Here is an 11,626-nt window from a genome sequence, read left to right on the forward strand (position 1 = left end):
AGAATCAATTAAAACAGTAGCAACATGTCCACGTATCTTTCCCCGCATGGTCCGAGGATTAGGAGTAACTGCTAATGCATGAATAGAGATAGCTGGAATATCAGGAGAATCTTGGTTTTCTACCTCCATTTCTACATCTTCGTCACTTTTATCAAGCACTACCTGTATAGAAACAGGTTTTTTGCATCTGTGACCTGTCCAAATTGCTCGTTACACCGAAAGCACAATCCTAACTTCCTTCTTTCATTTAGCTCTTCAACACTTAATCTTTTGAATGTAGGCGACGCGGTTGTACTTGATGGCCATGTAAGAGGACCTCATTGATTTGGCGTAATAAGCATTTTTAGATGTGTAAGTGACTTTGCTTCATAGAGGCGTGCGAGTCCAATTACTTCTGATAGAGTTCTCGGTCATTCTACTTGAACTTCAATGCGAATCGAGTCTTGAAGACGACTTACGAAACAACTAACCTTCCGCTCTGGTGCTAACCATTCTACCTTCGAGAGGAGCTTTTCAAATTGCACCTGATAAGCCTAGACGCTTCCCTTTTGTTGCAGTTTGGCAAGCTCTCCAAAAAAGTCTAAGTATTGATTTGGTCCATACCTTGAGAAAAGACCTTCTTGGAAGTCATCCCATGAAACTTCAAGCTTATCTTCCTTCAAAAGTTGGAACCACAACTGGGCTTCATCTTCTAAATGAAAGGAAGCAATGGAAACTCGTTCTTCGTTGGGTTTTTCATGGAAATTAAAGAACTGTTCAACTCTACAAAGCCAACTTGTAGGGTCCTCTTCTCCCTTGAACCATGGAAAGTCCAACCTTATTGGTTTAAGGGTATAGGCCGATGAAGCATTACTGTTCGTCGGTGTCGTCCGGCTGTGGGAACCTCCAACCGAAGAGGTATCTCCTCCCTACGAGGCCGAGACACTGCAACTGAAGAGGTATCTCCTTCCTTGCAAGGTTGAGACGATGACTGATCTATCTTTGAGAGGATTTCATTCAGCCGGTCAGCAAGTGCTTGTTGTCCTCCTGAGAGACTCTGAACTTGTTTAGCGAGTGCTTGCTGCCCACCGGAGAAGGACTGAACTGTAGTCTCTAGATTTCCCATTTGTTGCTCCATACCTTCTACCAGGCTCTGATACCAATCTGTAGCGTGTTTCTTCTTGGGCCCTATGGCTATCAAAGAAAGTTAAAGAATGGAGCTGGAAAGAAGTAGATTTTGACCAATTGGGAGGTGATCTGGCCTCTGTCAAGNATTTAAACGTAATTTCACTTATTTAATTTTTCTAACAAATTAAATAAAGGCTACGACCTCAGCAAATTTAATTGCACTGTGAAATTACCAAAATACCCTTTCGCCTTAAAAGACGAAAACGCCCTTCTTTCTTCTTGGATCTTAAATTATCTTCTATGTGTGTGACCCATAGGCTCCTCATCATATCGGCAGTGTATAGTATCGCGATTAACACCAATTAATCGTCTCACTAATACACAGACCAAGATTGGCCCCTAACAAGGCATCATGGCCACCCGATAGATTCAGATTCAGCAAAGTAGCTACTTGTCAACGATATGGTTACCGTGCAATTCGATCATTTCATCATCCATTATCTCTCCGAGACGAAGGAATAGAAATAGTGTCAACCTTCAGTTACTCTCGATATTATGTACTCAGTTTCTGGACCAATGACCTGTATTATAAACTGGATAGAGCAACAACTCAATCCTACTATGGCCACAGTTTTAATGTCATTGCCATATACTGAATTGCGCCTTGAGATAACTTCTCCCGTACCCAAGAGTGATGAATCCTCTGTCAATCCACCATGGTCTTGATAAACTCCTTGATGTAGCCAATCACCACCGTATTGACAGCTCTGAAAAGAACTGCGTTAGGCTAGTGTCAAACTATACCAATCGATGCACAAGGCGCTCCGGTGATCTCAAGTCTAAGGATCACATGCACCACCATTCGTTAGAGGATTTGTTCCATAGACACCAGGGTTATCATCCATATGGAATCCTCTGGTCGGTCAGTCTAGTGAACTTGTTGTGGTGTATTCGCCTACAACAAGCACGCATGTGTTGCATCAGGTTGTCACCAAACAATCTTGACAAGTGAGATCAGTCACTGCCTTTTGACTGGGTTGTTCAACACTATGATAGCCTTACCGTATTATCTGTGCCCTTACTTTAGAATATTACTAGGGCTACAAACGTTTTTAGAATGGCCACCATATGTGCTCATAGGGTTCCCACTATCAAGATTTGAAACACTTGATACCCTCGTCACGGTTCTACCATTCTAAGGACATATATCAATACATATTGTAATAATAATGATTTACGCGATATAGAATAAAATGCCTTTTATTGATTAATGAACATATTACAAAGAGTCAATTCTACAATAATTGATTAGTTCTAAGGCATCTACTCTAACAATCTTCTCCCTTGAACCGTGGAAAGTCGAACCTTATTGGTTTAAGGGCATAGGCCGATGAAGCATTACTATTCGTCGGTGTCATCTAGTTGTGGGAACCTCCAACCGAAGAGGTATCTCTTCCCTATGAGGCCGAGACACTGCAGCTGAAGAGGTATCTCCTTGCTTGCAAGGTTGAGATGATGACTGATCTATCTTTGAGGGGATTTCATTCAGCCAATCAGCAAGTGCTTGTTGTCCTCCTGAGAGACTCTGAACTTGTTTAGCGAGTGCTTGCTGCTCACTGGAGAGGGACTGAATTGTAGTCTCTAGATTTCCCATTTGTTGCTCCATACCTTCTAGCATGCTCTGATACCAATCTGTAGTTTGTTTCTTCTTGGGCCCTATGGTTGCCAAAGGAAGTTAAAGAATAAAGCTGGAATGAAGTAGATTTTGACCAATTAGGAGGTGATCTGGCCTCTGTCCAGGTAAGTCTTGAACGAAGTTTACATTCAAAAAACTGATATCTCTCTTATTGCAGGAGCTTAAATTTATACATTTATTTGCAATGTTCGACTATGAACGTGAGCTAAAGATTAGCAACAAAAAGCATAAAAATAGCAACAAAGTAACAAACGTACTTTTAAGGGAAACAATCCCTTAACTACAACATTCAAAACATATCAAATAAATCAAGAAATATCAAATAGCTGCTGACTTTGTCGTTGGCTTGATTACGATAATTGCGGCAACAATAGAATAACAAGTAGTAGCCCACCCACACGTAACAAGCAGCCACCAATGTTGTCTTCAAAAGAGATGGCACAACCATTGGCTGAGTTTTGAAAGGGAACGGAGGCAAAGATGTCAGAGGTGGAGTTGGAGACTGAGCCATTGAGGGGGCAAAGAGGAGTGAGATTAGAAGGAAAGAGATGAGAGTTGTTCTTTAGAGAGCCATTGCAGTTGTACATAGATGAATGTTAAGGAGAGATTTAAAGAGTTTTTCTTTGTGATTGTTTGGTTTGTACTGAAAGCGAAGTGCAGAAAGAAGAGAGAAAAAAAGAATTATAGATTCAGGGTTATAATATGTCGAGATCGAGTAATCTTGCAAGTTGCTTGAGCCAAGTATTGGGAAGCTCAAACTCGACTCGACACAAGCCCGAGCTAGTCATGAGCGGCTCAACTCGCTTGACACTCTTACGTTGGAAAGACCCTGAGTACTAATCCTTCAAAGAAACCCTAAATATCTCTAAAGGACTAAATAAATACTTAAAATGAAAAACAATTATATCTTGATATATTTAAATATATAATTTTTAAAGTAAAATCTTAATGGCCATAGTTAAATGGTTGGTGTTTAATACACCAAAATGGTTATCAATGGTTCATCTATCTATCGATGATGATGTCATCAACATAGGATGCAGAGTTTCACAATGGGGAGCAAATAGAAATCTAATTTTTGTAAACAAGGTTTTAAAACCCGACTCGGCTTAGCCTAGCCGGTTCAACCAATTAAACTAGGAACCAACAGCTAAACCGGGTTGGTTCAATAAAAAAACAAATAAATGAAATTGAACTATTTTGACTTGTGGTTGAACCAGTTTTTTTCCTAACAAACCGCCAGTTCAACTTATTTTGGCACAAAACCAATTCAATTTCATTCCCTAAAATAAAAACCATGAATCCCTATTCCCATTTCAATTTCATTCAAAAAATCAACACCAACCCTCTATTTGGCTTCTTGAATCTACCATCTTCCTTAATCTTCAATTTCAGCTTCTTCTTCTTCAATCTTCCATGTGAAGAATTTGATTGACACTAGTAATTAGATGTGAATTTCTAGGGTTTTCAACTTCATTCCCTAAAATAAAAAACCATGAATCCATATTCCCATTTCAATTTCATTCACAAAATCAACACCAACCCTCAAATATTTGGCTTCTTCTTGAATCTTCAATTTCAGCTTCTTCTTCTTCAGTCTTCTGCGTCAAGAATTTGATTGACATTAGTTGTATGTCAATTTTTAGGGTTTTCAATTTTCATGTGAAGACTTTTTGGAGTACTTTATTTATATGAAATATTTTATGGCAAATGTGAAGAATTTGTGGGTCTTCATGTGAAGAATGATTGAAGTATTGCTTTCTGGTTGCTTGGTTGAGGTTATTCGGTTTGTGGGTTTTCGTGCGAATATAGATGGGTTGTCATGTGAATTTGTTGTGGGTAAGATTTTTTAGTACTTTTAAGATTTTTTTTTCCAAATTTTTAGGATTTTCTTTAAAAAAACTTATATTTAAGGGCAATATTGCCATCTAGTAGTCAAAATCAGTCAAAAGTTAGTTTTAATCGAAAAACTAATGGCAAAGAGTAATTCGGATAATATAGAGACTGATTCGTTAGTTACGGAAACAACAAGGGCATTATATGGTATGAGTCCTTTATAAAGTCTGTCAAGTAAAGCTTTTGTTAATAAAGCTTAATAGGGCCCGAAGAGACCCGATTAAAGATCAATTTCAAGAAGCTTCAAGTCGAAGAATTCTAAACCTATTTAACACTTCAACGTAGCCAATTGGGTTGAACAAATCAGGATATTTGAAGGTTTGTTTTTCTTAAAACTTTTTTTCTTATTTTCCCGAAACCAGTGGATCCAAGCCATCTCAATAGAACTTATTAAAATTGAAATACCACTTTGAATTAGGTGCAGTTGAGGACCCTAATTAGATATTTCAGTTTAATAAGCGGTTTTTTACTGACATTGCATCTTAAAGATCATGAAAAGTCACACATCGATATGTTCCAAGCATAAGTCTCCAGCATTACACACACATGTTAGACTTATGGTGTTTTCGAGTGTTTGATAAGTGGCTTACTCCCCATTGATTTCATTGTCCACCTTGAATCTTAAATTTTGAGTTTTGAATCTTGAATCTTTAATGAATACCGGTGTGACCTAATTTATTAGCCTAGAGTAATCTGCAGACTGTAGAGCTCATTTATGTTAGGATTATTTTAGAATTAGGATAATTATGTTAAGTCTTTTGTTATTATCTTTTATAATTATGTTAAGTCTTTTATAATTATATTATTATCTTATTAAGATAGAATTAGGATTATCTTATTATCTTTTTATAATTATGATAGAATATCTTATTAGATTTGAATTAGACAATTAGAGTCATTTTGGGAGTCATTTGGAGTCAAGTATAAGGTTATATAATAGTATAAATCTATATTGTGGTTATCAATGAAGAATTTTGTCAATTAATCTCTCCGTCTCATATTCTTGGAGGTCTATGTTCCTCATATAAACAGATCATATCCCATACCCTATCATTGGTGCTCTCACTCCCTAGTTATGGCTTAAGGTACTCACTTGCGTCTTTTGGATGAGCAGCTTGCTAAAATTACGGCCCTACAATCTGCCCAGGCAGAGACTCTCACTTCTTTAACAGAGAAATTGGAAGTTTTGACAGGTGGTTTTCAAGATGTCACTTTGCAGATTTCAGCTCTAAACAACAAGTTCAATCAAACCTACCAGCAAAACCAACATTCTAGTGAATCATCTTCATATTTGATTAGGTGACGTGGATCGACTTCCGGGAGTTTTTTCCCCAGTCTTTCCGTTTAGAAGTCCCTCGTTTTGATGGCACGGATCTGCATGGCTGGAGGTTTAAAGCCGAGCAATTCTTTGATTACCATAATATCCCTACCGAGCAACAGTTGATGATCTCTTCCTTTCACATGGATGGGTCAGCTCTCTCCTAGTATTGTTGGATGCATTCCAATGAGCAGATTCGTTCCTAGCATTCTTTCTTACAATATTTAGATGTTTGTTTTGGGCCTTCGGAATTTGTGGATTACCAAGGGTAGTTAGTAAAACTTACTCAAGTAGGTTTTGTAGTCGTTTATCAAATAGAATTTGAGGAACTCTCTAATCAAGTTTATGGCCTTTCAGGTACGTTCCTTCTAAGTTGCTTTGCATCAGGGCTCAAACCAGAAATGTGAAGGGATTCTGGCCTCACACCCTCAACCATGCCATGAGTCTTGCCCACTTGCAGGAAGACAAGCTGTAGGATTTGCACTTATACTTGTAATCTGTCGGCTCCTTATCTTGCGATCCTAGTAAATCAGCTCCTAATGTTCCTTCAGCGTAGTAGGCCCTTTTGCCGACTCCAAACCAATCGAGTTCCTTGCCTGTTAAGCGACTCACAGCGGCACATATGCAAGAACGGCGTAACAAAGGTTTGTACTATAATTGCGATGAGCGCTTTCAACCTGAGCATCGCTACAGGGCCAAGTTCTTTCTCTTGCTAATGGAGGAAGATGATGATGAGCACAAGGATGAACCGGGATAACTGCTGTTGATGGTGTTGTACCTTGCAACCTTGAGGACAAGGTTAGCTGAAGGGGAAGGCAATGTTAGGATTATTTTAGAATTAGGATAATTATGTTAAGTCTTTCATTATTATCTTTTATAATTATGTTAGGTCTTTTATAATTAGGCTATTATCTTATTATGATAGAATTAGGATTATTTTATTATCCTTTTATAATTATGATAGAATATCTTATTAGATTTGAATTAGGCAATTAGAGTCATTTTGGGAGTCAAGTGTAAGGCTATATAATAGCCTAAATCTAGATTGTGATTATCAATGAAAAATTTTGTCAATTAATCTTCCATCTCTCGTTTTTGGAGGTCTCTGTTCTTCATATAAACAGATCTTATCCCAAACCCTATCAATTTATCACATGATTGTCAATTTCGATATGAATAATTTTATACTTACTACTGAGTCAGGTAAAAAACATAAAACATAGTAGTCATGTTACATGAATTTTGTACAATATTTGTCTGATTGTATGATTCAGTTGTAAACATAATGGGTGCGTTTGACTTATTGTTTTTATCCATATTCTCAATCCTATTCTTCAAACGTTGTTTGGCACATTATTCCCAAAATATTAGTCTATTTTTTAATTACTTTTAGACCCTATAAGTTTATTACTTTCATTAAATACACCCAGAAAAAAAGTTTAAAAACTAACAAAAACACCCCCACCCACCAATACTTGCCAGATTCCGGCAACCACCGCCGGTGCTAGCCGGAATCTATCACAATAGTCACACGACCACCGGAAATGGCCGGTAATGGCCAGATCTGGCCATCGTTGATTGTCAACAACGACCACATCTTGGCCATCGTTGATAGACAACGACGGCCATATAGATAGCCTTTTTCGGCCATCGAAGGACACATTCGGCTTTAAATCTAGCTTTTTCCGGCCAGATCCGTGTTGGATATGGCCGAAAAAGGCCAGATCCGTGTTGGATATGGCCGAAAAAGGCCATATCAATCGAATACCCGCCAGATCCGACCGGTATGTGTGGTTATCCAATTTTCCGGCTAGATTCCAACGGTGGTGGCCGAAATCTGGCACTGTGGATGGTAGGGGTGTTTTTGTCATTTTACAATATTTTAATATATTGGCGTGTTTATTAAATTAGCAAACCTTGGGGGCTTTTTCATAAATTTTTAAATTTTATCTCGTAATACTCCCTTATTCAACTATCCAATACTATCCCCAAAATCCTACCCAAAATAATAAACCAAACGCACCCGATATTATTTTTTGGATCTTGGGCTTTATTACTTTTTCATTTAAAAAAAAAAAATCTTAGATGACTTTTGGCACCCTTAACTAGAATTGTAGCATTTAGCTATTGGGTATCCATGGGTGTCATTGACAAGTTTGGATATAAAAAATAATTAGTAAATTGAACATTTAAAATATTTAAAAATTCATATGATCATATAACAAAGTAAAGAAACAAATGCCTTCCTAATATACAAATAGTGATAATTATTTTTTTATAATTAAGATTTGAATCTTAGATTTAATGAACCTATATGTTTTGATTAATCTTCATATATAGAATATGTTTTGTTATGGTCACGATAAATTACAATAATAAATGAAATCAAATAGTAAATGTTTTGTATTAGGTGATCGAGTTCCCTAGCTTAAGCATAGTCCACCACTGAAAAGTGAAAACATCCCCAGTGCAAGATGCAGAAAGCCAGAGGGGAAATATGAATAATAAGAAAAGGTTAAAAGATTACTGAATGGAGTTATAACTACACAATTGTATGCACATATTTTTGTTCTTATTTTTATTCAAATGCCCACATGACAACATGTGAGACACCCTGTGCCACCGCCCATCCATCACACAAAACTTACCACCACCTCCTAAAATATTTTGAAAAATATAACCAAAATTAATAAAGTGCATTTAACAGTATATTTATATATGCCCTGGGATCCAAAACCAAAAAAATAAATAAATAAAGAAGAAACAACTTGAACTATAAACCCTCTTATCCCAGAGATTGTAGTCTTCCCTTTCCATTATTTTTTTACATCCTTTGAAATTGTATCAATCTGCAATCAACGAAATGCATATCATCATTAAATTTTCAACTAATTCCTGACTGCATAACAGGGTAATGTTATGAGAGGATAAATGTTTAAATCAATAAAGGCCAGAGTAATCAAAATTATGTAGAGTATGAACATATGTGCACTGAGAATAATATAATAGAACCTTTTGCTATTTTCAGCATATAAGACAGGGTTTGTCAATGGCAAGTGGGAAACTGAGAATCCTGTCCAAAAGCCCCTAGCATCTGGCATGCTACTTGCAGCAATTTTCCTGCCAATGTTTCACATATTAACCTATCCTTCATTTATAAAATGTGTATCTTCCACCAGCTGAACTGTTTCCGCTAGTTATTATCGTCAATTTCCAGCTCTTTTGTGTCCAAAACCAAATTGTCCATAACATATTTCATTTGTTTCTAGCATAATACCATATCCTAACTCAGCTTAATCATTTTATAACCATTAACAAATCCATTTTCCTTACTTTCATTCATCAAACAACATGCATAGCCCAAAAACTGAACATTAATCACATCACAGAAATATCATAACAAAATTCTAATCGACCTTAGCAGCAGCATTTGTTTCTTCTTCAACCGGAAACAAAACCCCATCAATCCCCTGCACTGAAATCCTACCATCTGTATAAATATCAGGATCAAACAAATATGCAGCCCCAAACTTCACCCTTCCATCCGCTTCCTGCGCCTCCACCTTATGTGGAACTCTCAATGTATCATACTTCACCTTCCCAAACCTCCTCACTCTATTATACATAATCTCTTCAGTCTGATACTCTGGCACCATATGATAATACATTATCTGCTCTGGCGCACCTGCTTCGCTCAACTGCTCCGTCGTTAACTTAGACATGGCCTCATCATTTGGGGCCAAAATGGGCAAAACATAACCTTCACACACTAACCTCCCCATTTCAGTAGCTAATGAAGTTAAGTTCACTAAAATATCAGCCAATTCATTGTACCCACTATAGTGTAATAAAGTTTGGATGAAATCCTTTACCTTGGTTTCTCCATCAAAGTGATGGTGAGGCCCTCCGGGGCCGGAGCCGGGGCAATTCCCGGACCCGGTGCCATAGCATCAAACATAGGTAAAGCCGGTGGCGAACCAGGTTTAACCGGTGGAGCCGGTTTCTTCAACCGCGTTGTTCTCGGGTCAACCTCCGGTGCTCCTTCCGGTTTCACAGCTGTAATTGAACGTAAACTCCTTCGACGATTGAACTCATCTAGAACTGAGCGAGGGACCCAGACCCGTGAAACGCCGTGAATGACTCCATCGGGTCGGGCCACCGAATCCGGGTGGACAACTTTTGCAAGATCCAGAGAAAGGAACTCCTCATCATCCGCTAACGTTTTATACTGAGTTGACACAGCAGGACTCGGCCACTCATTGGATCCAATCTTGGTGGGCACGATATGAAATAGAAATAACTTTTGTAAAGACTTAACATTGCCGGGCTCAAGCAAGAAGCTTTTGAACTCGGGGTCAAGGTCGCGCTCTAAAGCATGGTTTTTTGGTGCGAAAATGGTGATATTGTAGCGGCCAACGGCTTCTTCAAGAGTGTGGAGAAGCAAAGCTTTCTCGACCAACTCGGCCAACTCAGTATAATGTAAGTCGAGAAGAGCAATGAGGACGGAGTTAGAGTTTATTTGGGGCGGGTTAGTTGATCTGGGGTTGGAGTATTGGGGCAATACAATGGAAATTCCGGTGAACATGAGAAGAAAACATGTTGTGAAGAGAAACTTTGTGGCGCCACGGATGGAAGAATTCAAGCGAAGAAGTTGTGCATTTGGTTTCAGTGGAGTGTGTTGGTGATTTTGGCAGTGGGAGTACTTGGCACTGGTGGTAAAAGAGGTATCGGTTCGGGTGAGGACAGTGAAATGTACACGTGGCAAAAGTGAGAATAAAGAGAGAGAGAGAGAGAGAGCAACGGACAAGGTGAAGCTTAAAAGAGTAAAAGGCTTTCCAAATTCCAACACAAGTTGTAAGTTGGTTGGTTCGCTTACTAATGGCTAGCCGTTGGGTTTTTTTTTATACCGCAATTATAAGGATAATTACTTTAAACCCCGCAAGGCTTCTACCACTAAACCCCCTCAGGTACTAATAATGACACAAAACCCCTTACTATTTGTGAGACGTTTACAGAATTGACAATTCATATAGCTACAAAGGTTAAATGCCATTTTTACCATTGACCTTAAATATTGGCTTATGGGAAAGAAATGTCGAATTTTTAAACCCCCTAAGGTTTGCTAAACTTAAAAAGAACCCCTCAAGTGTGTGTTATGACCATTTTACCCTTCCTATAGCAACTTTAACCAAATTTTATTATGGGTTGCTAAGTAATGATAAAAAATTTTAGGGGTTATAGACGTTAACCAAAACTTCGATGATTATACCTTTGAGTCCAAATTATCCAAATAATCCCAAAAATACCTTTACCCCACCTTTGACTACTTAAACTCTTGAATACTTTTTCATACAAATTTTTCTACATTCCAGTTCATAAAAATCACTCTAAATTAGTCAAGCATCTCCTATTTGAAAAGTGTAAACACTATTTTCAAGTAAAATCGTCAACTTGTATAACTTTTCTATGTTTAGCACAATTTTTTTTTTTATAAGTTAAGGTGTGGTTTTTCAGTAGATTTGATGGTATATTTTAAGGTTTTCTTAGATTTTTGTACGTATAAATGTATATTTGATGTTCATTTATGTATATTTGATGTTCATTTATGT

At 37.7% G+C, this 11,626-nt stretch overlaps 1 pseudogene; it reads right to left on the bottom strand.

Moving 5' to 3' along the window:
- Positions 1–8,591: 8,591 nt before the first annotated feature.
- LOC116112176 lies at positions 8,592–10,863 on the bottom strand (annotated as a pseudogene).
- Between the last annotated feature and the right edge of the window lie 763 nt (positions 10,864–11,626).

Source organism: Pistacia vera, unplaced genomic scaffold (assembly GCF_008641045.1).
Source record: "Pistacia vera cultivar Batoury unplaced genomic scaffold, PisVer_v2 Contig656, whole genome shotgun sequence".
Lineage (NCBI taxonomy): Eukaryota > Viridiplantae > Streptophyta > Magnoliopsida > Sapindales > Anacardiaceae > Pistacia > Pistacia vera.